Source organism: Bubalus kerabau, chromosome 16 (genome assembly GCF_029407905.1).
Source record: "Bubalus kerabau isolate K-KA32 ecotype Philippines breed swamp buffalo chromosome 16, PCC_UOA_SB_1v2, whole genome shotgun sequence".
Taxonomy (NCBI): Eukaryota; Metazoa; Chordata; class Mammalia; order Artiodactyla; family Bovidae; genus Bubalus; species Bubalus kerabau.
The window spans coordinates 57978559-57993955 of record NC_073639.1 but is presented as its reverse complement, the minus strand read 5'-3'; the positions used below and the strand labels follow the sequence as shown (position 1 = coordinate 57993955).

The 15397-nt window shown below is 48.8% G+C and overlaps 1 protein-coding gene across 6 annotated transcripts in view; it reads right to left on the bottom strand.

Annotated features, from left to right (window-relative positions):
* The window catches only part of CAMKK2 (calcium/calmodulin dependent protein kinase kinase 2), a 52195-nt gene extending 36798 nt beyond the window's left edge, over positions 1-15397 (bottom strand). For 5 of the 6 annotated variants that reach the window (XM_055550959.1, XM_055550962.1, XM_055550961.1 and 2 more), the window contains exon 1: positions 15287-15397. The gene's annotated coding sequence lies outside the window, so the exon portion shown is untranslated. Of the gene's footprint in view, positions 1-14348; positions 14450-15286 lie in introns of those variants that run through there. The other variant, XM_055550960.1, reaches the window with a different exon arrangement.

Genomic DNA, 15397 nt, shown 5'->3' with positions numbered 1-15397 from the left:
GACTGGGCAGATGGGGGTCCCTTGTGGAGCAGGGAAAGACGACTGGGAAAGGCATTAAGGAAATAAAAACAGCATCCTAGCCCAGACATGGCATGATTTATGAACCCACAGAGTTCCATGTAAAGGAATGACAAAGTACCCAATCATGTGACAAGATGCTCAGCCTCAGTTACAATAAGAGAAGTGCAAATTCAAACTACAAGAAGAGCTTCCCTGGTGATCCAGTGGTTGAGTCTGCCTTGCAATGCAGGGGACACTGGTTTGATCCCTGGTCCAGGAAGATTCCACATGCTGTGGGGCAACTAAGTCCATGCATCTCAACTACTGAGCCTACGCTCCGGAGCCCATGAGCCACAACTACTGAAGCCTGTGTGCCCTAGAGGTCGTGCGCTGCAACAGGAGAAGCCGCCAAAATGAGAAGCCTCAGCAACGCAACCAGAGAGTAGCCCCTGCTCACCACAACTAGAGAAGCTCACACGCAGCAACGCAGACCCAGCACAGCCCCAAATAAATAAACTACAAGGAAATGGTTTGGGGTTCATCAAAAAGTTAAATGTAGGATTATCATTTGACTCAGCAATTCCATATATATATATAATATATATATATATATACACACACACACACACACACACACACACACACACCCCAAAAAACTGAAAGCAAGAATTCAAACAGAAACTTATACACCCATGTTCACAGCAGCATTATTCACAATAGCCAAAAGCTAGAAACATCTCAAGGGTCTATCAGTGGAAGAATGGATAAACAGTATGTGGTTTGTTTAGACAATAAAATATCAGTCAGCTATAAAAAGGAATAACATTCTGACACGTGCTATAATATGGATGAGCCTTGGAAACATGCTAAGTGAAACAAACCAAACATTTAAAAAGCCAAATACTGTATGACTTCACTTAGATAACAGGCAAATTCAGAGAGACAGGAAGTTTAAAACAGAGGTTACCAGAGGCTAGGGGAGAGAGAAACAGGGAGTCATTGCTTAAGAGGCACAGAGTTTCTGTTTGGGGTGAAGAAAAAGTTCAGGAAATGGATTAGCAGTGATGGCTGCACAACATTCTAAATGTAAACAGGGCCACTGAATTGCACACCTGAAAGCGGTTAAAATGGTAAGTTTTATATTATATATATTTTACCAAAATTAAGAAAATAACAATGAAGCTACAAAAAAATACCTTTTTTCCAACTATCAGATTGGCAAAGACAAAAAATATAGTAACATCACTATTTTCATGGGGAGGATGATCACTCCTAGAGGCAATCAAACCTGAATATTCATTGGAAGGACATAAAACTGAAGCTCCAATACTTTGGCCATCTGATGTGAAGAATCGACTCTTTGGAAAAAACCCTGATGCTGGAAAAGACTGAAGGCAAAAGGAGAAAGCAGCAGCAGAGGACGAGATGGCTGGATGGCATCATTGACTCAACGGACATGAGTTTGAGCAAGCTCCGGGAGATGGTAAAGGATGGGGAAACCTGGCGTGCTGCAATCCATGGGGTCACAAAGAGTCAGACATGACTGAGAGACTGAAAACAACAAATGAATTAGTAGCATCCTTATGAAGGAAAATTCACCACTATCTAATAAGATTCCAAATGCACATACCTTTGACTCAGCAATTCTGTACCTGAGTATTCAGCCTATAGGCAATCTCACACATAAAAAATGATATACGTACAAGATTATGTTGGTAGTGTGGTTTGAAATGACTGTCCATGGTGGACTGAGTAAATAAAATGAGGTAATGTAGCCCAGGAAAAAATCATGCATTTATTTTAAAAGAGATGACTCTGTACATCCTAACATGAGTTAGCTCCAAAACATGCTGTTCCATGGGAAAAAACCAAGGCACCAGCATGCTGTTGTTGGCACAGGGAGAAAGGACCGTACATCCGGACATTATCGAGTATGCACAGCATATTTCTGAAAAGATACACAAGAAAATGATAACAGTGGCCTCAAGAGAAGACAACCGGTTTGCAGAAGTCGGGGTTGGGGGCAGGGTGGAAGGGACTAAATTTTCACTATATTTACATTTACTCCTATAAAAGTAAGTATGCAAATAGTAACTATTCAGAAATGAATTTTTAAAAGAAAGTTAACTGTAACTACAAGAGGAATTAGGATGATCAGGCCTGACTGCAGGAGAAGTTGGAGGAGGGAAGAGTTGACCTTGTCTCCTAACCCTCTGTCCCACTCTGGCTGCATCTGAGAAAAAAATCATTAAACGGTTCCCCTGTCTTGGCTTTCTCTTCAGTGAAAGAACACAACCTGAGTTCAATGTTCTCCATAGTCCCAGTCGCTGTTAGTTTACATATCCTTTTTATCATCCTTATTTCCCAGAAGTGGAAAAGCAGAGCCCCTGAAGTTTGACTGCCTGGGGTTGCAGCCTCGGTGTTCTTATCTATAAAATGGGCACTCAGCCAAGTCATGAAGATTAACTGAGCTAAGAACTCAATATTCATGTCTGGTGCGTGCTTAAAGTGCTCAAAAACCTCCTCTTCCAACAAAAACCTACTGAATGCCCACGACCTGCCAGGCTGTGTTCCAGAATGTTCTTCCTCCTGTGTGTGTTCTGCAGCCTTGGCATCGAGGGCCTGTTTCCCCTCCACAGGCCCGTCCTCCTTCCCAGGGCCACTTCTGACAGGGCTGCGGAGTTCCTGAAAAGAAAACTAGTCTGGCAGCACCTGAGAAAGTTAATGGAGAATTCTTTTTTTCTTGCCAACAGGAAAACAATTGCTTATCAATCACCACTCCAGGCCAAGAACACTAAGCCATCCACTCCAGGCAAAGCTGCTTTTAATCAGTCTCCATGACAAGCTAGTGTCTGGCCTGTGCCTTGGCTCTCGAGGCCTGGAGGAGAAAGGAGGGGGAAAAAATGCACCTGCTGGGGCAGGGCCAGCAGTTGGGATGGAAGTCGGGACCTCTGTACTGGAGGGGCAGGTGTGTCCAGGTCTCAAGAAAGAGCCTCAGGGGACTCAAACCTCAGTGCCTCAAGGCCACCTGGCAGGCAAGGCCTTGGCCATTCAGCACCACTGACCCCATGGAGTCTAAGCTGGAGTCTGATTGGTTTTAAGGTCACATATCCTCTGAGGTCACAGCCTTTAAAGGAGCTGATGAAAGTCATCAACACTGGGGGCAGGGGGTGGGGGGGTGGAATCACACAAAAGACAGTGGTTTGCATTATAACAGCTACATCTAACTGAGCACTTCTTTACCAATCATGGTTAAGGCTCTGTCTAGGTTATCATTTAATCCTCACAGGCCCTCTGCAAGAGAGGGACAGCTAAACACTCGATTTTGGGGGGGCGGCGGGGAGAGTTGAGGTTTGAGAAAATTCGCAAAGTCCCCTCCTCGAGCCTCCTGCCCAATCTATGGTTCCTTCCCCAGGCCCTGAAGCCTCCCTACCGCCCTTGGCTGGCAACCCCTCCCTCAACTCCCTCCCCTTTCACAGGTGGCTCAAACGGAGGACCAGAACCTTCCTGGAGCAGATGGACCGGGCTACAGGCCAGGATGAAGGGAACACTCCTTCCTCTGCCAGGAAGCCAAGTGCACGGGCCTCCAGGAAATGCGCTCCCGTTTCCTGGGGGCAGTTTCCAACCTGCCCTGCTTACCAAGTGCCAAGCCACCACCACGGGAGCCTCAGCACAGCAAGTAGCCAGTGAGTGAGCCAGCGATATGCCCAGACCCATGTCACAGGGTCCTCTGTAGGCTCCCCAGAGGTCCCAGCAGACACTCCAGGACAACAGAGGGGCCCAAAATAGCTGTGTGGATGCTGCCAAGGCCAGAGACGATGTCCTCCCTGGGATAACAGGCTTGGCCAGCCACATCCTCTCTCACCTGGGGAAACTGAGGCCTAGGGAAGTCCAAAAGGAAATTCACTCATCCATTCCTTTCTTCAACAAGTAACTACTGGGGACCTACTATGTGCCAGATAAACAGAATAAATGTAATTTCTGAAAAGCAGGCACACAAGTGACTCTATAAGCACAAACTGGAGGAGAAAACCAGGATAATATCAAAGAGAACAACACAGGGACCCGGGGAGGGGTACGGTCTGAGTGGGAGGGTCTGGGTCGAGAGAGGCTTCACTTGGGGCAGTTACATTTCGGCTGAGACCAACTTGGTGAGTTGGTACTAAGGGGGTAGCAACTTGTTCCAGGAGGACGAAAGAGCTTCTGAGAAAGCCCTGCACCAGGAAAGAGGCGGGAGAAGGGAGGGAGCAGAAAGAAGACTCCTGGAGCTGAATGGGGCCAGGGGACAGTGGGCAGCTGGAGGGGCCAGAGCACAAGAACTTCGTTGGAAGCTGATGGGAGCAGGTGGGGTGGCCCAGGCAAAGCCACAGAGGCCCCACTCAGCACCTGTTATGGGTCATGGAATTGTGTCCCCCCAAAAAGATATGCCAGAATCCTAATGCAATATGACTGGTGTCCTTAAGAAAAGGGGGAAATCTGGACAGACTCACACCACATGGAGAACACCATGAGAATGTGAAGATAGAGACGGGGGTCCTGCACCCACAAGTCAAGGAATGCTCAAGACTGCCAACAGCCACCAGACGTCAGAAGAGAGACAGGAACAGATTCTCCTTCACGGCCCTGGGAAGACCCAGCCCTATAACACCTCCATCTGGGGCTTCCGGCCTCTGGGACTTTCAGCCTCTGGGACTTCTGGCCTGTTGGACTTCCGGCCTTCAGGACTGTGAGCTAATGCATTTCTGTCACTGAAGCTGCCCAGTTTGTGGTACTCTGTCATGGCAATCCTAGCAAACTAACACAGCTCCCCACCCAACCACACAAGCCTGCTGCCCCAGAGGCCACGATGCAGAGGGTGTCTCCCAGAACTTAAGTGGGAGAACTGGGAGGCTCGGCTGTAGCTGTAGCAGTTGACACAACGCTGAGACTTGACATCAGCAGGAATATTCCAGATTCTGGGCCTTGGCCCAGCCAAGCAGTCTTTATCAGACTTAGTGACAGACTCTTAAAACTGTCTCTCCTTATATAGTCTTTAGTTTGGAGGCACTGAAACTGATTGTTTCCCCCCGAGACAAGGGTCCTTCCTTGACAGAGGACATGAGGGATGGTGCTGGCTTTTTTTTCTTTCTTTAATCTACTATTTATTTATTTTTGGCTGCACTGCACAGCTTGCAGGATCTTAGTGCTCTGACCAGGGATTGAACCAGGGCCCTGAGCAATGAAAGCGCAGAGTCCTAACCACTGGACCACCAGGGAATTCCCATAGTGCTGGCTTTGGAGTGAACAGACTCCATCCCCATCACAGTCCCTGGAGCCCAAAGTGCCTCTCATGTGATGTCTGGCCACCCGATGTATTTTGCTTGGCCTACACTGTGTTTAAAACTGTTTGAATGAGATGCCAACATTTCAGAGCCAGGAGATTTCAGATAAAAAATCAAAATGTCCAGGCTCTTGAAAAACTGAACACTGATAGCACTGGGCCTGAATTCTCCCTGTAGCTGTGGACAGTAGACACACTGGCCTGCATGCCGCAGTCCTCACCGCTCCCCCTTGGCTTCCCAACGCCAAGGACAGGCTGAGTGCCATGTTACACATCCTCCTTCTTTTCCACCTCTCACCACCTATCTCACCCCTACAGGCCCTACTCTGAGATGCACTGGACCTTAGTGCTATAAAGGGCACACGTCAGTGATCACCTATTCCAACCGTTTTATTTCACCAACGAGAAAAGGAAGGCTCAGACAGATTTATTGATTTGTCCAAAGTTACGCAGTGTTCCAAGCAGGGCTAAAACTGGTTGAGTTTTTCAGAAAGGGGCTAAAAATGACAGGTACAGCCTTGCAATGTCCACATATTGTGTCCAGAAGGAAGTCCAGGCTGAGCCAAAATCTCTAACAAAGAGGGATATCTGAGCCCATTCCTCTGGCTCCCCGACACTCCAACCTGTGTGAGAAGCGAGAATGTGAAGGTGCGGTGTCTTACAGTGCTCGGGAAGATGTGCCTGGGCACAGAGATGTCAGTGCAACTGAACTTGTGAGAGCGTTGCCTTTCCCTTTCTTGTTTATTGGACTCCAGGACCTAGAACTTTCCAGAACACTGCCAGCACTCAATAAATACTGGCCAGAGGTCACTGTTTATTTTATTTATCCCAAGACCACTCAGAAGGTCAGACGTTTTCTTTAGCCGGCCTTGAATCCATCCAAGTTCCTTTAGTATGATAACAGCAGCCTGATTCACATCAGGAACCAATCCTTCTGTGTCAAAGGGGACTCCGTGGAGCTGGCCGTGCTGTCAGCTTTAGGGGTTCCACTATGACTCAAGTCTGGTCAACTGGGCATCAACTGCTCTATTCAAGTGATTGTTTCAAGAGTGGATGTGTGACCCAAGTCAGTCTACTAAAGTCTTATTCTAGGATTTTGTGGAAGTATTAAGAATGTCTCTTTCTGTGGAACACAGAGCAGTGAAGATGTACTTCTAGAGTTACCAAGGGCTTGAGAGAACCCTTCGTTAGAATGAAGCTGAGAGAGAGAGAGGAGAGAGACAGAAAAGAATTAAAGTTGGAGACACTGTGTGGCACCTGGATCCAGCCCTGCCTGCAGTCCATGTATCCCCAGGAGTTTTTAATCTACATGAGCCAGTAAATTCCCATTTATTGCATAAGCTAGTTCGCAGTTGGTTTTCTGACATTTACAACCAAAAGTCCTAACAGATAAATGATACAGAGTTGATTGACAGAAAAGCTTATCCACTAAGCTCCCTGACAGATGATCAGTTCCCTACACTTTAAGGCTCCCAACCAGGCCAAACTGCCAAGCAGCTGAAACCCCTGACAGCCTTCACACTGACAGTTTGGCAGACACCAGCATTTTCAAGTTGCTTTTCAATTTTTTTTTAATTTTAACAGCGGAAAAAAAAATCAAAAACAGGGAAGGAAAAGGCTTATCAACAGGATGGAATGAAGGGAAGAAACTGACTAGTATTTTTAACACAAGAATCAACAAGTTGAGAAAGTGGCATTGACATATAACAGAGGGAGCTATATAACAGAGGGCGCTCAGCCTGGCACTCTGTGATGACCTAGAGGGGTGGGAAGGCGGGAGGGGAGGGAAACTCAAGAGGGAGAGGATATGTACAGAATTAAGGCTGATTCACGTTGTTGTAGGCAGATACCAACACAACATTGTAAAGCAATTTTCTTCCAATTAAAAAAAATTTTTTTTTAATGACATCACTATAGCAGCAGCCATAGGAGTTGTAGATGCAATAATAGTGATAACTAGTCTTTAGTGCTGGCCGAGTGGCAGGCACTACCACACCGTACATGTATCATCTCATTTAACCATCACAACAACCTTATGAGTTAGGTACTATTATCATGCTTATCTCACGGATAAGGAAAACTGAAACACAGAATCTGAGTGACTTGTAATACTCAAAATTCTCCAAGCCAGGCTTCAGCAATTTGTGAACCATGAACTTCCTGATGTTCAAGCTGGTTTTAGAAAAGGCAGAGGAACCAGATCAAATTGCCAATATCCGCTGGATCATGGAAAAAGCAATAGAGTTCCAGAAAAACATCTTTTTCTGCTTTATTGACTATGCCAAAGCCTTTGACTGTGTGGATCACAATAAACTGTGGAAAATTCTGAAAGAGATGGGACTACCAGACCACCTGATCTGCCTCTTGAGAAATTTGTATGCAGATCAGGAAGCAACAATTAGAACTGGACATGCAACAACAGACTGGTTCCAAATAGGAAAAGGAGTACGTCAAGGCTGTATATTATCACCCTGCTTATTTAACTTATATGCAGAGTACATCATGAGAAACACTGGACTGCAAGAAACACAAGCTGGAATCAAGATTGCCGGGAGAAATATCAATAACCTCAGATATGCAGATGACACCACCCTTATGGCAGAAAGTGAAGAGGAACTCAAAAGCCTCTTGATGAAAGTGAAAGTGGAGAGTGAAAAAGTTGGCTTAAAGCTCAACATTCAGAAAACAAAGATCATGGCATCTGGTCCCATCACTTCATGGCAAATAGATGGGGAAACAGTGGAAACAGTGTCAGACTTTATTTTTCTGGGCTCCAAAATCACTACAGATGGTGACTGCAGCCATGAAATTAAAAGACGCTTACTCCTTGGAAGGTAAGTTATGACCAACCTAGATAGCATATTCAAAAGCAGAGACATTACTTTGCCAAAAAAGGTCCCTCTAGTCAAGGCTATGGTTTTTCCTGTGGTCATGTATGGATGTGAGAGTTGGACTGTGAAGAAGGCTGAGTGCCGAAGAATTGATGCTTTTGAACTGTGGTGCTGGAGAAGACTCTTGAGAGTCCCTTGGACTGCAAGGAGATCCAACCAGTCCATTCTGAAGGAGATCAGTCCTGGGATTTCTTTGGAGGGAATGATGCTGAAGCTGAAACTCCAGTATTTTGGCTACCTCATGCGAAGAGTTGACTCATTGGAAAAGACTCTGATGCTGGGAGGGATTGGGGGCAGGAGGAGAAGGGGACGACAGAGGATGAGATGGCTGGATGGCATCACTGACTCGATGGACATGAGTCTGAGTGAACTCCGGGAGTTGATGATGGACAGGGAGGCCTGGCATGCTGCGATTCATGGGGTCTCGAAGAGTCGGACACTGATCGACTGAACTGAACTGTACCAAATCACACAGTGATTTGGGAAAGTACAGGTGTGAAATCAAAGGCTCCCAGAGAGGGGGAAACATTTGTGATCCAGGGCACAGCCCTTCTTAGCTGGTGACCTTGAGGATAACAATGCCTACCTCACCTACCACCACACAGGGCCCTGCACACAGCAAATGCTCCCTAAACAGAAGCTGTTGCCAAGAAAGCACTTCAGTGGCTATCAAGTTCAAGCCCCTTCAATTTATATTAAAATAATTTTTTTTCTAATCACACCATGCTAACTTAACTCTTTCCATCTTCCCTTCTAATTCTTATCCATATGCATCACTTTTTACAAAATTAAAAGCAGAGTGTGCCTATAATTTCGCATCCTTGCTTATCTGTGTCAAGAATTTTGCACACACTCTCACAGCTTTCATAATCAACACACTAGGGCTTCAAAAGTAGTGGTTGAGACCCAGGGAGGTGAGATGACCTCTCCTAGGCAGCCCAGCAGGTCCCAGGCTAGGCCAGGGTATGACCCCTGACCCCTGCAGTGTCCCCTTCTGCCCTGGATGCTGGCAGAGTAAGAACCTCCACTGTCTTAAGAGTTCCTAGACTGCTACTGTTAGGTCAATAATGACGTATAGCAGAGAGAGAGCATCCCCCATCTCATGCCAGGTACCTAAGGCCAGGTGTGTGCAGATGGTCCTTGCCTTGAAGAGCATGAATGAATGGGTAAGTGTGGGTGTGGATGTTGAGGGTACTTAGAAAAGCGAGGTAGGAATCATCTTACTTCCTCTTTTCCCACCGAATCCCTCCCAGTCTTTTACTGAACCTAAGGAAGAAGTCCAGCAGTTCATGGGGTCCCAAAAAGAGCCGGACATGACTAAACGATGACAACAACAAGGAAGAAGTGGGAAACAATTGAAATTTCAATTTGTAATGAAAAGAAAAAGACTTGACTCCAACATTCTGCAGCTTGACAAATCAGAGGGAGGGGGCCAACTGGGAATCTACAGGCATCTGGGCCTCGCCCACCCACAGCCCTTCTCCCTTCCTCTTCCCTGCTGTTTGGAGGTGATGCTAAATCTAGCTTCCTCCCTTCCCAGCTTCCAGCACAAAGCAGCCCCAGCCCGGGGCAAAGACGGGCTGGGAGCTGGCTCTGGGGGTCCAATCGTGTCCCCCACACTTGGACCCAGAGGGCAGTAGAATTGTCTGGGAACAAATCTAAATAAAATCTCTGCCAGAGGCCTTAATGGCAAAATCCCGAAGCGGTTTTAAAAACTCACAAGGGAGATGTCCTTTCCTCCACACCCTGCCCCCCAACCAAACCACTGGTTCCCCAGTTAAACTTCTCCAACAAAGGCTTATCTCAGGCACCTCCCACTGTGTGCCTTCCCCACCCCACCCCCACTCACTTCCCACCCCATGCCCAAGCAGGAGGGGCAGAGGGGCAAGACCTTGGCCTTCCTCCCCATTTCCTTGGGGGACTATCAGTGTCTCCTCCCCAGGTTGGAATTAGCATTTTTATCTCTGCAACCGCCATCTCTCAACTATTTACAGAAGCCAACAGGGATAAAAAGGGACAACATAAAAATAGTTGCTCAGCAGCTTTCTGGGGGTGAGGAGGGTAGGGGCACAACACACTCTTCCCATTTTCTTTCTTCTTTCTTTTCAAAATGGAAAAATGCTAGAATTGTTCATCTTTTCCAAACGGATCCTCAACAGTTCCAGACCGCTCACTCAGGCGCTCCTTAGGGACAAGGATCAAGTCCCAGCATTCCTTGGTTCCCAGGACGGAGCTTGTCACCAGCCCCTCCCGAAAGTGTGGGTTCAGTGAAAGATCACCAGCACCCTGCTCTGCCTCATTTCTGCCCCTGGGCCTCCTTCCAGCCTTCCAAAACCATGAGCCAGTCAACAACGAAAAATTTTTTTCCTCTATCCACTTTTTTTTTTCTCTATCCTTAAAATGTTTCATAATTGACAAGAAAAATTCAGCAGCAACACTACACACATGACTGAAACTGAAAACACTGGCAGCTAAAATAATTCCTTCCCCGTTTTGGTCACTAGCATCCCGCAGCAGGGAATACCAGAGGTCTTTTCTGTGAAGTCAAACAGCGCTCCTTTTAAATATGCCCTTCTTTTTGGTTTTATCAAGGAAGGGATCCAATCAGGGAAGGAAGAAAAAGTAACCATTCAAAATCTTTTTATTTTTTTGAGAGCACAACCATTTGGAAATCATTTCCACACCATAATCTCCTGGGGAAGGTTGATTCCACTCCATGAGAACATGGGCATCGTTTGGCAGCATAAGGAGGCCAAGGGAGACACGAGTGCTCAGGATGAGAAGGTACGTCAGGAAACTATACAGATCTCAGGGGACTTGGGCCTTGATTTTCTCATCTGTAAAACGGAGCTGCGGCAACCTACCTAGAGGGTAGCTGTAGAGTCAATCTTCTAGAAAAATGCCCAACATACAACATGGCCCATAAGCAATGCTCTCTCTAAAAAGACTACGTTCTCCCTTCCCTTCTTCTCTGTGCTCCACTTTTCCCAGCCATCATATAGGAGGGGTTGAGGGGCTGGAATTCTCTGGGCTTCCTCCCAGCTCATTGATCACACCACTCCATTTCCATGTTCTTGGTGGGCTTTCCTGGCAAAGCTATCAGGACCTGAGCTGGCTCCATGCCTGGCCACAGGGTGCCAGCACCATCTGTCTGGTGAGGCTTTCTCTACTCTGTGGATTTCCTTACCTGGAAAAGGATCTCACAGTATACATACCAATAAAATCACACAGGAACCTGCATTTAACAAATCATGACTGAAATGAATGAAACTGAATAAAATCCAGGCTCTCCCTGAAAATCACACTGTGAGCTGACCTGGGAAGTGATGGGCTTAGACTGGAGCTAGGAGGATAAAGTGAGAGAGTTTTGAAAAGTAAGGGAGTTTCCTTGTTCCAGGAAGCTGGTCTCCAGTTGATTTCGGAGAACCTTTCTTCCATCACTTTCTCCCTGCAAACAGAGTGACAAAGTAATGTCGTGTACTCAGAAGTTTATTAGTTGGGGGCTGCGGAGGCAAAGGAAAGTACAAAGAAGTTTAAAGTGCAAAGGCCTTAAGAAGCTCTTATGGGGCTTCCCTGGTGGTCCAGTGGATGGGAATCCACCTACCAATGATCCAGGAAGACTCTACATGCCACAGGGCAACTAAGCCACAACTACTGAGCCCGAGCTCTTGAGCCCATGCTCCACAATAAAAGAAGCCACCGCAGTGAGAAGCCCACACACCCCAACTAGAGAGCAGCCCCTGCTCGCCACAATGAGAGAAAGCCCAAATGCAGCAATGAGGACCCAGCACAGCCAAAAATAAGTAAATTAATTAATTAAAATTTAAAAAAGAAAAGAAGAAGCTCTTATGGCAGAAACAATACAAGTGTCAGTCAACAGATGAATGGATAAACAAAATATAGTGTATCCATACACAGATTATTCAGTCATAGAAAGGAAGCAGTGATATATTCTACAACAAGGGACAACCTTGAAAACATTTTGTTCAATGAAAGCCAGACACAATAGGTCCTACATTCCTAACAGGTCAGTATATAACAAGCACAGCCTGAAGGGAGAAAAGTCAGTTCCCAAAGGAAAATGGCATTTCCTCAACTTTCCAGTTAAGAAGGCACAGAAGTGAGGCTGAAGGCCGAAGCCTGCATCTGGGTTATCTGGCCCAGCCCAAAGGGGAGGAGCTACTGGGAAAAGCAAAACATCTGTGCAAAATAGCAAAACAAGGCCCTCTGACCCAAAGGAAAATCTGAAATAGCATGTGCCCGAAATCACCGGCATCAGGAAACGAGAACCATATGCTTCCCACAACCACCATGATCCTGAACGAGCTACTCAGCCTCTCCAAGCCCATCCATGAAATGGGTTCATGATGCGGTCAGGGCAACTCCATGGCCCACGTTAAAATCTCAGCCAAAAAGCCTTGAAAACAGGCTTGGCCTGCCCCACCCGCCTATCCCTTCCTCCTGAGAGAGGCGCTTCCCCACCAACCAGCCCATCTGGGATGCAGTTCTCAAGAAGGGGATTCCAGGTTACTCCAGAAAGCTCCCTCTGGTAGGTCATCCCATCCTACTCCCCTTCCCTCGTCCTATCCAATCTCCACTTTTCAGCCCATCCTTCAAAGTTCAGCACGAATGACACCTCCTTCAGAAAGCCTCCTGTATTCACACCTGCCAGAAGGGATTTCTCCAGAACCCCCACTGCCCTCTGCTTCCTCATTTCCACAGCACTTATTCCTCCTGGTATTTCTCAGCAGGAGCACTCTTAGCCATTTACGGCAGGGCAATTCTTCACGCCTGCTGTGAATCTGGCCTGCCTGCAGGATATTTGGCATCCCCAGCTTCTGCCTACCAGAAGTCAGGAGTGCTCAGCTTCATTTTGACAACCAAAAGTCACCCCCACACTTCTCCAAATGCTCACCAGGAAGATGGAAACACCTCTGATGAGAACTACTGCATAGTTATTAGTGAATATACTTGTCTAACAGCCCACTAACAACCTGGAAACAAACACAAGCCCAAGTCAATCAGCATCACCACCGTGACACCTCAAGCTGTTTTAGCAAACTTTTCTGGGCTCCTCAAGAAGCCTAGGGCAGCCTTGCAAAGGCCTCTGTTCTAGAACAGGTGGTAAAGTGCACCGGCTTTAGGACCACAACCTGGGTTGGCTGTGTGACCGTGAGCAAGTTACTTAGCTTCCCTGAGCCTTTCTATAAAATGGGCTAACTCCTAGCAAACTGCAGGATTGTTTTTAGCCTCAGTTTCCTCATCTCTATACAATGGAGATAAAAATCCCCACCCTACAAGATTTTGGTAGGCAATAAATGGGATAATGCCTGCAACACACAGTATAGTATTTAACACATGCTCTCAGTCAATCAGTCATATCTGACTCTTTGTGACCCCATGGACTGTAGCCCATGGAATTTTCCAGGCAAGAATACTGGAGCGGGTTGCCATTTCCTCCTCCAGGGGATCCTCCCAACCCAGGGATCGAACCTGCTTTGGCAGGCAGATTCTTTACTACTGAGCCATCTGGGAAGCCCATCTAACACACAGTAAGAACTCCATAAATGCTGGTTATGAACACTATTATTATTATCCAAGTTAGGGGCCCATCAAATGATGGGCTTTACTTTTTATCACAAAAACAGGCTGTGCGCTCTCCCTACAAAAGGCTGCTCTCTATACAGGAAGGGTTTAGGACCCTCGGTCCGGAAAGAAGTTCTAGGACCCATCAGGAAGCATGCACAGTTTGTTCCTAAGTTGAATGTTTTTGTGAGGCGCTTTGGCGGGGTGGGGTGCGGGGTAGGGGGTAACTCCCGCAAAGCCCTCCCCGTGGTGCTGCCCCTGCCTCCCCCTAGGAACAAGGGACTCTATGGGGACACAGCTATCTACTTCTCTCTCCCCTGGAGGCAGAGCCACCTGAGGTGGGTGGTAAATAACAGCAAAGCTCTATTTAGCTCTAGATAGAAACAGAAGTTTCTATCTCTAGGGCTGTGGGAACTTCCAGATTGAGGAAGGTAAAAGTTGCCCCTAAGGAGGAGGGCACTGCACGACCCACCCCGGGCCAGCGTGCCCCTCTTACTGCGGGCACCGAGATCCCCGGCCCCGCAAGCATCATCCCTCTGCCCCAACCTTACCAAGGAGATAGGAGGGGCTTCGGCGCCACCTCTTCAGCACCAAGTGAGAGCAGCAGGGCCGCTGGCAGAACTGTGAAAACACTCCGCTTCCCAAACTGGGCAGTGCAGGGGGTGGGGAAGCCAGAAAAAGCGCAAGGCTGGAACCGGGCGCGGGGGGGCGGGGGGCGGGCACGGCGGGCAGCCCAGGCACCTAGACCAAAGCTGAGCGGGGACCGGGCCCAGCATCCCCGCGTCCCCAAGAGTCAGGTGGAGGGTACCGGCGAAGGCACCTCCCCGCGTTCACAGAATGCAGCGGCCCCGAGGTGAATTTAGGTCAAAAAAAGACCAAGCTTGTGAGGTTCCGGCTGAGAGAAGGGGGCGGGGGCAGAGAGGGCCAAGAGAGGAGAGGCTGAGGGCCCCCCGGTCCCACAGCAACCGGTCCAGGGTCCCGCCGCCAGATGTCCAACCCACCACGGCGCCGGTGTGCACCCGCCCCCCCCCCACTCCCCACCCCGAGACAGGAGAGGAGCGGGGATGGGCCGCTCAAAGTCTGTCAGCCCTCTCCGCCTGCACGCCCCGGCTTTCGCCACCTGTCAAACGCGAGGGGGTGGGCCTAGGCCGCCTCCGAAATCCTTAACTGCCCCGACCGCCGGTGACAACGGTTCCAAACTCCGGGACCGCCCCTGCCACCCTGGGCCGGGCGCGGCCCAGCCGAGGCGGCCACCCCCAGGCCCCCTGCGCCCCGAAGACGAGGGGGAAGGGGCGCCAGGGGCCGCGTCCCCACGTGGCGGGGCGTGGGGCGGCGCACGTGGGGTCCTCTGGGCTTCGGGAACCCGGGGTCGGCCTCAGGGCTTTGTCTGCAATACGGGCCGTAGTCCCGCACCCTGAGAGGGCGAGGGCGCCCGCCGGGGCTGCGGCGGCCGCGTCCCCCGCCCGCGGCCCAGCTCCCGCCGGCTCACCTGGGCTCCGCGCTGCCGCCGCCGCCGCCTCCCGCGCTCTGCGTCCCCGGCTCGGCTCCGCTCGGCTCGGCTCGGCGCGGACGCGCGCTCCTCTCCGCGGCCCTGACGGGC